General features: G+C 35.7%; 1 non-coding gene across 1 annotated transcript; it reads left to right on the top strand.

Moving 5' to 3' along the window:
* Positions 1–7,054: 7,054 nt before the first annotated feature.
* Positions 7,055–7,161, top strand: LOC123250767. The gene has a single exon (XR_006506410.1). It is a non-coding gene; the product is annotated as a U6 spliceosomal RNA (small nuclear RNA).
* Positions 7,162–11,649: the final 4,488 nt, after the last annotated feature.

Raw genomic sequence — 11,649 nt, 5'->3', positions numbered from 1 at the left:
AGAAGAAGAAGAAGAAGAAGAAGAAGAAGAAGAAGAAGAAGAAGAAGAAGAAGAAGAAGAAGAAGAAGAAGAAAAAGATGAAAGAAAGATCCTTGGGAAACTGCTCTTCTTATAGCAAGAACAAGAAAAAGAATAGTCAGTGTAGAAGACAGAGAAGGCACAATCAGAGAAGTTGAAGAACCAAGAAAGTGAGGTCTGAGTGGAGTCCTTGATTCTAAGATTCACTATGTGACCTTGGACAAGTCACATAAACTTTTAGGCTTCCTTTTCCTTATCTATAATATGAGGGATGTTGGACTAGATGGGTTTCTAAGGTCCTTTCAAGCTCTAAATCCCATAATCCTATAATCCCATGATCCTAAAGCCAGGGAGAAGAGACTACCAGAAGGAGGGAGTGATCTGCAGTGTCTACTACCCAGAGGTCAAGGAGGATTAGGGCTGGAAAAAGACTGTTGGATTCAGAGCGGAAGGAAGAGGTCCTAGGTGACCTTTGAGAGAGTAGTTTCAACAGAGTAGTGGGGGCAGATGCCAGACTTTGAGGGGCTGCAATCTGGAAATTTCCAGAAGGACAGATTCCCTATGAAATGAGATGAAATGATAGGACCAGTATTTTTCAAGCACAGTAACCATGCAAATTATTTGTCTGTTCTTTTGCATTAGCAAAACAACAAAGTAATGACTTCCTCCCACTCACTTAATTTTTGGCAGTTAGGATAAGAGGATTTTCTCTCCTGCTCTGCTTGTGACAGGCTGTCATATTGCTGCACAGAGAGGGGAAAAAAAAGATCTGGAATTTGCTATAGCAAAAGGAAGCAATTCTCTCATTATTTGGATATCGTCCTTACATTAATGATCATTTGACCTCAAGAGCCAGGAGGTGTTTCTCTTTTTCTGTTAGAGCTCGGTTTCCCCAGTGAGGGATTCAAATCATTTCTGTGCTTCCTCTGCCCAAGGAGGATCAGCTGGGCAGGGCCACTTTACAGGTTCTTGCTTCAGTAGATCTCTCAGTGGGGTTAGGCTCAAGTAAAGTAGCTTAAATAGCAAGTTATATTTATCAGCAGTAAGCAGCAGTCTCAGGGAGAGTTCTACCCAGGCACCAAATAAAATTATAAGTTTGTTGCTGCAATTGCAGTCATGTCTTTCAGTAGAACTGCTCTGATTTATATTTTTATTTACATTATTACCACTAATAGCTAAGCTTCTCTTGCAACCAATAGAAAATGATCAAAGAGGACTTGTCTAATTACACAGGCTTCTAACACTTGTCTAAGATAATATAGGTAATTTCCCCTCCCCACCACATCAAAAAGTGACTTGATGGACTCTCCCAAGTAAAGGGAAGCTTGGTCTCCGGAGACTGGACTGGAGTTCTAGATGGAAAGAGGAGGGCAGAGGGGAACATGGCACGAATTATCCTCCAACGAAGTCCTAGAAATTGTTATGGAGTCCATACACACGGATGAGACTGGCTGAAGCAGGAGAGGAAGAAGTAAGAACCAAGAGTGTCCAAATGGGGCAATGCCCTCCCTCAGTTGTCCCAGTTGTTTAGCATCATGCTTTTATACTGTTTATTACATTTTAACATTTTAATAGAATTCAATAAACTTTTGATCAAATAGGCAATTTAACAACAGAATATATTAATAAGAGAATATAATAGGCAAATTTCCTTTACCTATTAATTTTTATAATTGCCTCCTAGGCATTGAGGATAAAAAGGTGAAATATGAATCAGTCAACAAACATTAAACACCTACCATGTGCCAGGTACTGTGCTCATCACTGAGGTTATAAAGAAGGCAAAAAACAGTCCCAGGGCTGAAGGAGCTCCCAGTCTAATGGGAGAGACAACTATGTACAAAGAAGATAAAGACAGGATAAATTGGAGAAAATCAATAGAGGGAAGGCATTAGTATTGGAGGGGTCAGGGCGGGCTTCCTGTAGAAGGTAGGACTTTAACTGGGCTTTGAAGGAATCCAGGGAGGATAGGAAAGAGATACAAAAGAGAGAGAGAATTCCAGGTATAGGATATGTGAAGATGCCTGATAAGTAGAAATAAGCAAGACATAGTTTTATATAGATGTATATCTTTTTGTCAAATGATGCCTTCTCTAATGTAGAGAATTGAGGGTGGGAGTGTATTTGAATGTCACGAATAAATTATTTAAATTAAAATTAAAAAAAAAGATTCTGGGAGTTGGGAAATAGATTGTCTTGTTCAATAAATATATGTACATTTTCACCCCCTTCCCAGCCTAGTGCTGCTATAAAATAAGCTAACTCTTGTAGGTTAAGGACTGTACTTTGCAGTTCAGTTGGTTTGATGGTAACTTTCTATTGTAGTAGAACAGGACTTCTTTGATGCAAAACTGAGTTATTCCATATTTATTTTTTTAGAAACCTGGCTAATGAGGAAATTTATTTTGCATGACCACATTTTTAATCAGTTTCATATTTCTTGCCTTTTTAATAGGTGAGGCAGAATTTGCTACTGAAAATAATATAAAATTGAATTATAAACAAAAGGTTAGTTAGCTTCCAGGGTCTATTCCAGCTCTTAGGTGCCTCCTACAGCTATGGCTATATTCCTAAGAATATTTCATAATATAACCGTCACATTTTGTAGTTTTGAGATAGAGATATACTAGGAGTCTGAAGAATCCTGGGCAAGAGACCAAATATCCTTCCACAATACAATCCTTTCATAGAGTTGTCCCACTTAAGTAAAAGTTCAGATAAACCTACCCAGAAAAAATCCAACAACACACAAGGAAATCTAAAACCTGCAGCAGAATTAAAGTCATTGAAGCAATTGAGGAAAAATAAAGCAAATCTCAAATGCAGTTATTTTTCAGTTGGGTCTGACTCTTTGTAAACCTTATTTTTTGCTTGCTTGTTTGTTTGTTTTAGTAAAGATACTGGAGTGATTTGCCATTTCTTTCTCCAGTTCATTTTATAGATGAAGAAATTGAGGCAAACAGGGTTAAATGAATTTTCCAGGTTCACCCAGCTAATAAAGTGTCTGAGACCAGATTTGAACTCAGGAAGATCCTTCTTCTTGACTCCAGACCCAGACAATCCACTCTGGCAACCACCTAGCAGAAAAGCTTGCTACTAACAAAGCCGGCAACTGATGATGGTACATGATATGAAAGATGAATTGACTGTCTCCCACACTTGGAGATCTTTCATGCTTCGTCAGTATTCTAGAAGGACAATATTTCTAATCCTTTGTTGTGTCCAGTTGAGTTAATAAACATTTATTAGATACTTAACTATATGCTAGGCACTATTCTAAGCACTGGGGATTATGTGTATATATATATACATATATATATATAAATAAAACACAATATAGTATAGTATAATATATGCATAAACATATATAAATAACAAATAAAATATTACATATAAATATATACCAATCCAAAGAAATATAGACCCTTTAAGCCTCAAGGATCTCATATTCTAATGGAAAAAGATAGCACACTTTAAATGGAACTGAAGGAAAGGGGAGCAGGGCATTAAGATATCTGTGTGAAGGCATGCAGAAAATGAAGGATGATTATTGCTCTGGACCAAAGAGGAGTAATAACATATAAATATATTTTGCATGACTTCACAAAGATAATCAATATCCTATTATTTGTCTTTCCAATGAATGGGGAAGGGGGAAGGAACAAATGGGAGGGAGGGGAGTTGGATTTCAAAATATAAAAAAATGAATGTTAAAATTTATTTAAATTGATTGAGGAACATTTAATTAAATATTAAAAAATATTAAAAAGAGGAAAAGTTAAAAAAATGAGTTTGTAGTAGGAACTCACTGATGAGAGGAGGGAGAAAAGGGAGTAAGAGAGAAAAGGTAGCCACAGCATGGGGGTGAAGTCTAATGTGTTTACTCTCAAGAAATTTCCATTGCAGCAAGAGGTTATTGGGATGTGCTTGACTATACTGGGCAATGTTATTAAAATAATATTACAGTAGTATCTGCTTAAAGTCATCTTCTGATACCTGGTGTGGGAGTAGTTGTTGGGTGCATAAGATTACAGACAATTAGAAGGAACTCTAGAGGCCATCATTTTATAGATGAAGAAACTGAGGCTCAAGAAGTTTAACTGAGTTGCCCAAGGTGAAATAGATAGAAAGTGGCAGGTCTTGAGTCTAAAGCGAGCCATCTTTCCACTGTTCCATTTTGCCTCTCAAAGGTTAGGAGACACAATGGATAGTGGACTAGGTTGGAGTCTGGAAGATTTGAGTTCAAATTTGTCTCAGGCACTTACTATACTGCTCAACAACCCCAGGCCAGTCATTTAATCTCTATCTGATTCAGTTTTGTCACTTGTAAAGTGAGAATAATAATAGCACTTAACTCCCAGGGTCATATGGATCAAATATAATCATATTTGGAAAGTTACCAATAAAAAGGAAATGGGAACTGTTACTGGTACATAGTAGATGTCTAATTAATCTTTTTTTCCTTTCTTTCCATATGACAGTGGAACTCAAATTCTAGCAAGCCAGAAAGGTTCTGGGTACAGGTTTATGATGGTTCTGGGTGGGTAGGTAATGCAGTGGATAAAGTGCCAAACCTAGACTCAGGAAGATTCATCTTTCTCAGTTCAAATCTGGCCTCAGACACTTATTAGCTGGGTGATCTTGGGCAAGTCACTTAAACTATATTTGACTCAGTACCCTCATCTTTAAAATAAGCTAGAGAAGGAAATGGCAAACTACTCCAGTATCTTTGCCAAGAAAATCACAAATGGAATTACGAAGAGTTGGACATGACTGAAAAATGATGGACCAACATTATGATTGATATCCTAAGACCAATCTAACTAGGTTTTAAGAAGCTTATTAACAGGTTAGCTGTAAGATGCTGAATTTTTCAGCCATAGCAACTCTAGAAAGCTTTCTATTCGGTTACAAGATAAGAATAGGGACTAGACCAGTGATTTCATTGATAAAGAAAATGCACAAATGAGGAAATTATCAATACTATGTAGCACCTTCTCTGTAACTTAATATCATAATCAGCAATAATTCTGAGTGCAGGATGTACTATGTTAAAATGAAATAGAGAAATGTTCACCAAAAATAAATGCAATACCATAAAACACAGATAATGTTAATATGTGCTTTTCTAAGTCAATAAGCTTCCTCTTTGGATCCTTTTGTATGGTTTAATGGGCCCCATTTCTATCTGACTTTGATGTTACTGTTCTAAACCAAACAGTGTCTTGCCCAGGGTCACAAAGACAGTATATGCCAGATGTGTAACTTAAATCTGGGTTTCTAGATTTCTCTATGGGGAAGAAATCTGTATTGGAGAATCAAAGAAGCATTCATGTAGCTGAAATTTATGATAAATATATTGAAGTAAGGATATCAGATTCCTCTGAGCCATGGAGTAAAATAATAATAATGAAGAAACCTCCATTTGTGACTCAGTAGCCAGCACTAGTCACACTTTGAGAACTTTCTAGGAGTTATTATAGGTTTGGACTTGGAAACCTTCCCTTGTGATCAAAGGCACAAAAATGTGACATGTAGCAGAACCTGCAGTATTTGTAAATGTCACTAAAGAATGGAGATGTCAGAGGTCCTACTATTGATAATTGTGTTACAAGTACAGAAAAGATGTGGTGCAGGCATTAAGCAACTTTAATAAAAGAAAAAGAATGCAAGTATTTGAACCACAATGGAAACCCAATAAAGCAGGTCATTTATATCTAAAATCATTAATTCTGGGGCTGTGATTTTTAGAACACAGCTATGCTACTGTGCCAATGATGCTCACATGTTATTCCATGCATCATCACCATCACCACCATCACCACCATTAACACCATTATCATCATCACCATCATCACCATCACTATCACTATCACCATCATCATCATCATCATCCCCAGCATTACTATGATCATCACCAAACAAAAGAAAGAAAAAATGGGATGGATACCAAAGTCAGAGAAGAAGCCACACACATGTGGAAAATTACATAAAGACTGTAGTGAAAGTGACTTAATATTATACTTTGATGGATCTATGATCTTGTATATATGAGCATTCTCTTCTAAAGGTACAGCTAGATACCTATTCATGTTCCCCTTATCCTGGACGGCTCTTTTTCTTTAAACTCTGTCTGAGAATAATACTGTGTATCAGTACCAAGGCAGAAGAATGGTAAGGCTTAGGCAATTGGGGTTAAGTGACTTGCCCAGGGTGAAACAATGAGGAAGTATCTGAGGTCAGATTTGAATCTAGAACTTCCCATCTCTAGCCCTGGCTCTATCCGTTGTGCAACCTATCTGCTCCTGGGAGACTCCTGTCTTATTTTTTCTCATAAATCCTCTATAGGGGTCCACCTAATAATCTGGGTGCTTTCTTCTTGTTCTCTTGACATTGCATAGATCTTACAAGGATACCTTGCAGAGAGAGATGATTCTGGCCCAGAATTAAAGAGGAGGAGAAGAATAGGCCAGATTGCTTTAAGAGAATTATGTAGTACTTTTCTTATCTCAAAAATTTCCCCTGAAACAAAGGCTTATTTTTTTAAAATGAAGATATTTCTCCTATGATGCTGTATGGTTATGAGTTATGAAATGTCACAGTGGGGAAAAATTTTCAAAACTGCTCAATAGAACCAAATATCTGAAACCATCTCAGTAGTATCTGAACTTTTAACCTTAGTCTGTATTATTAACATTTTAGCCATCACTTTCTTAAGTCTAGAAATAAATGAAACGCTAAATAGAGCCTTGATTTCTAGCATATTTGGTGATTTCTGCCTCTCCTGTGCCTGTATGAATTGGTTTACTTCTGACTCTCCCGTTGAAGGCAGGTGCTGTCCTTTTTTTTTCTCTTTGTATTTCTAGTGCCCAAGACAGAGTAGATACTGTAGGTACTTAAACAGTGTTTCTTGAATTAGATTAAGTTGTCAAATTAGAGTCAAGCTTCACCTTGCTAGAGTAGGTATCTTAGGAATGCCTATCAATCTCTGCTTACAAAAATATTCACTGCATCACTTAAAAAAAAAATCAAGTCTGTGCTCACATTGGTAGCTCACATGCCAAAATTAGGATGATAACAAGAAGATTAGCATGGCCCCTATACAAAGATGACATGCAAATTCATGAAATGTTCCAAATTTTAATAATTCAAAGATCATGGATCTGCAGTCAGGATAACACAAGATTTAGCAGCTTTTACATTGAAGAATCAGAGGGCTTGGAGTATGATATTCCATAGGGCAAAGGAGTTAGGATTACAAACACGAATCATCTGCCCAGCAAAAGTAAACATAATACTTCATGGGGAAAATGGATATTTAATAAAATAGAGGACTATTATTCAATATTGTTGTAGAAATGCTAGCTATAGCAATAAAAGAAAAAGAAATTGAAGGAATTAGACTAGGAAATAAGGAAGCAAAACGATCACTTTTTGCAGATGATATGATTATACTTAGAGAATCCTAGAGAATCAACTAAGCAATTAGATCAAATAATGAACAACTTTAGGAAAGTTTCAGGATATAATATGAATTCAAATGAGTTCTGTATATTACCAACAAAGTACAGTAGCAAGAGATAGAAAGAGAAATTCCTTTGAAAATAACCATAGACAATATGTAAAATACTTGGAAGTCTACCTGCCAAGACAAACCAGGAACTGTATGAACACAATAAAACAATATAAAATCAGATTTAACCAATGGGAAATCTGTTAATTACTCCTGGGCAATTAATTTTAAAATGAAAATGAAAAGGCAATTTTACCTAAACTTATTTATTTATTCAGTGTCATATCAATCAAACTGCAAAAAATTATTTTAGAGAACTAGAAGGATAATAACAAAATTAGTCTGGAAAAACCAAAGGTCAAGAATATCAAGGGAATAAAAAAAAAATGTGAAGGAAGGCAATGTAGTTGTACCAAACCTCAAACTGTATTACAAAGCAATAGTCTTCAAAACAATCTTGTACTGGCTAAGAAATAACAGAATGATGGATCAGTGGAACATACTAAGTACATAATGCAGAGTAGCAAATAACTACAGTAATCTAATATTTAATAAATCCAAAGATCCAAGCTTTGAAGATATGAACTCACTATTTGACAAGAACTGCTAGGAAAACTAGAAAGTAGTTTGGTAGAAGTTGATATAGACCAATATTTCACACCATATATCATGACAAGGACAAAATAGGTACATAATATAGACATAAAGGGTTCTACCATAAACAGATCAGGGGAGCATGGAATAGTTTACCTGTCATATATATGGATAAGGGAAAATTATGATCAAGAGAAAAGGAGCATTATGGAATATAAAATGGATAATTTTAATTATATTAAATTAAAACATTTTTTTTTACAAACAAAACCAACGTAACCCAGATTAGAAGGAAAGTAGAAATCTGTGGGGAAACTCTTATATCAAGTTTCTTTGAAAAAAGCCTCATTTCTCAAATATATAGAGAACAGAGCCAAATTTGCAAGAATAGAAGTCATTCCCCAGTTGGTAGAAGGTCAAAAGATATGAACAGGCAATTTTCAGATAAAGAAATCAAACCTATCTATAGTCATATAAAAATGATCTAAATCACTATTGACTAGAGAAATGAAAATTAAAATAACTCTGAGGTACCACACCACACCTATTAGATTGGCTAATGTGACAGAAAAGGAAAATGACAAATGCCGGAGGGGATATGGGAAAATTGTATTGTTTGTGGAATTGAGAACTATTTTAACCATTCTGGAGAACAGTTTGGAACCATGTCCAAAATACTATAAAACAGTGTACACTCTTTGACCCAGAGATAATGTTACTAAGTCTGTATCCCAAAGAGATTTTAAAAAAAGGAAAAGGTTTTATTTGTACAAAAATATTTATAGCAACTCTTTTTTTGTGATGACAAAGAATTGGAAATTGAGGGGAGACTCATCAATTGAGGCATGGCTGGACAAACTGTGGTAAAGGAAATAATGAGCAGGACGCTTTCAGAAAAATCTTGAAAGACATGAATTGATGCAAAGCAAGGTGAGCAGAACCAAGAGAGGATCATATACAATAACAGCAATGTTGTATGATGATCAAATGTGAAAGACAGCTATTCTCAGCAATTCAATGATCACAGACAATTCTGAAGAATTTCTGATGAAAATTGCCATCCACATCCAGAGAAAGATAAGAGAGTATGAGTGCAAAATGATACATCCTGTTTTTTTAAACTTTGTTTTTAATCTGTGTTTTCTTTCACAACATATGTGGAAATGTATACATGCATAACTTGTTTCAAATTGTTTCCCTTTTCGGTGAGGAACTCACACAAATAATAAATTATTCTAAATATTTATTATTAAACTAATAAATGTTTAATAAAGACTATAACAATATAAATGGAGAGAATTTTTAAAAGCTAAACTGATTACTGTATAAGTGTTTTACTGTCTTTTAAAAGGATTTTATTTTATTTTTTGTTATTCTGAACTTGCCAAACATAAGCAAACATTGATATTTCCATATGCAAAAAAGAAAAAGAAAAAATTGTATATGAAGATAAGAATTTCTACTATATACACTTTTTAAAAGTATGTAGTAAATGCAATATAGGAATTGGCAACAAAGTTTACTCTGATCCCATAACTCTCAGGAGGTGATCTCTCTAACAGACTGACACTGATGTGTTACTTCCTCATCATCTATAAAACTGTCCTTTTTTTGTAATTTGGACTCTCTCTGAACCTCCTCTATTCTCTTTCATACAAAGTGGAGATTTTGGGTGTGGAACCCTGTGTATTCTGCCAAAAAAATTTTTTTTGGTCAATTTGACTTTCTTATAAAAGTTACTAAGCTGGATAGGGGAAGTGAAAGGGTTTCAAAATGAAGTTGAGGCATAAACCAAAGATAATACTAAAAATAAGATGAAAATAAATAACTTATACTAGTTGCTATGTCTTTTGCATTTTTTTGCATAGTAATCCACAGGATATGCCCCTATTGCTCATTGGCAGACCTCCAAAGAACAGGAAGCTAGTTGCAGCTGAGTCAAACTTTTATTCCAAACTGAAGAGGTCTTTGGCAATGGCCAAGGATTTGGAGAGAAGGAAGGAGGAAAAACTTTCATGATTCCTCTTTCATGATTTCTGTGACTGAGTGATTAAGAAAAGATACCCACCATGGGCTAAATACTATATTACTGAAGAAGGAAATGATATAAGTGGTTCAGTGGATCTGGACCCATGATTTTATCACTGTACCTGGGTGGCTCTGAGGTCTACGAACTTCTTTTTTTGTTGAAAAAATTTGCTGTGTTTTAGGATAAATAGAATTCTTTTATTGTTTATTATTTTATTTTAAACATCTAAAGGCACTATTCTGAGAAAAGATAAATAGGTTTCCCCAGACTGTCAAAAGGGCCCAAGACACAAAACCAAGTAAGAACCTTTATAGGGAATTCCCAATGTGGAAACTCTCCACCAATGCAACTAAGCATCTCATCACTAAATGAGTTTCTCAGAGATTTACCTGTGGGACTTAAGATTAAGTGACTTGTTCAGGGCCACACAGGTAATATGAATTAGAGTCAAGACTTAAACCCAAATCTTCCTGACTCCAATGCTATTCCTCAATAAAGCTTGCTTTTTTGTCTGACACAGAAATTATAGTATTTATGGTCTTCCCATCAAGTTGGGGACACATGGCTCATGCTTGTGAAAACCTTTCCAAAGGATACACTAAGAAATGCATGTAACTGTGGGGCTATCTGAGGGCTTAAAGACTAAGGGATGTGGCATATGAATGTTACCCATTTTGGAAACTCTGTTTGATTTTCTCTAGAAAATAGATTTCTTCAGTGACTTGCATTTCAGCTTTATTTATTCCTTGTGACCTCTTAATAAGGGAAAAATAATTCTCTTGAGATCCAAGAACTCAGTGACTAGATTGCCCATTGGGTATCTGGAGAAGCTCTCATTTTGCTGGAGCAAGTCAGAGTTCAGGAGGTTCGATCATTGAAATGTACAAATTTGGGCAAAATACATTCCTCTGGATGCCTGACATTCTGTTCGCCATCAATCTTGTTTTCAAGATTTCTTCTCTAAGTGGCATCTTTGTTCCTGAAAGCTTACCCTGATCCTTGGTCTCTGCCTGGGTTTGAGTTCCCTAAGAGCAGGGGTCGGCAATGTACAGCTCTCAAGCCATATCTGGCTCTTTCGAGGGCCAGATATGGTTCTTTCTGCAGGAGCCATAAAGTCAATTTTTTTTTTTCAGGCGTTGTTACAGGAGCGGCACTGTGAGCACTGTACGGCTCTCACGAAATTACATTTAAAAAAAATGTGGCGTTTATGGCTCTCACAGCCAAAAAGGTTGCCGACCTCTGCCTAAGAGGGTGACACATCTTTCTTCCTCGTCACCCATTTTAAAGTCCATTCAGAAATAATAGGAAATATTTCCCCCCCATTCTTCCCTTTCCTAAAAAACTAGAAACTAAAAAAACCTAGATAACAATCAAAAGTCCCTGACAGAACAGCCTTGTTAAGAAAGAATCTTCATTTGCTGTATTGTTTTTTCCAGTTTGCTCCTCCTTCTTATATAATCCTATTTTCTTAATCATGGAGATCTCTTCTCTACTC

The sequence above is a fragment of the Gracilinanus agilis genome, chromosome 5 (genome assembly GCF_016433145.1).
Source record: "Gracilinanus agilis isolate LMUSP501 chromosome 5, AgileGrace, whole genome shotgun sequence".
NCBI classification, from domain to species: domain Eukaryota; kingdom Metazoa; phylum Chordata; class Mammalia; order Didelphimorphia; family Didelphidae; genus Gracilinanus; species Gracilinanus agilis.
The sequence above is the reverse complement of the archived record's forward strand: the minus strand, read 5'-3'. Positions and strand labels throughout refer to the sequence as shown.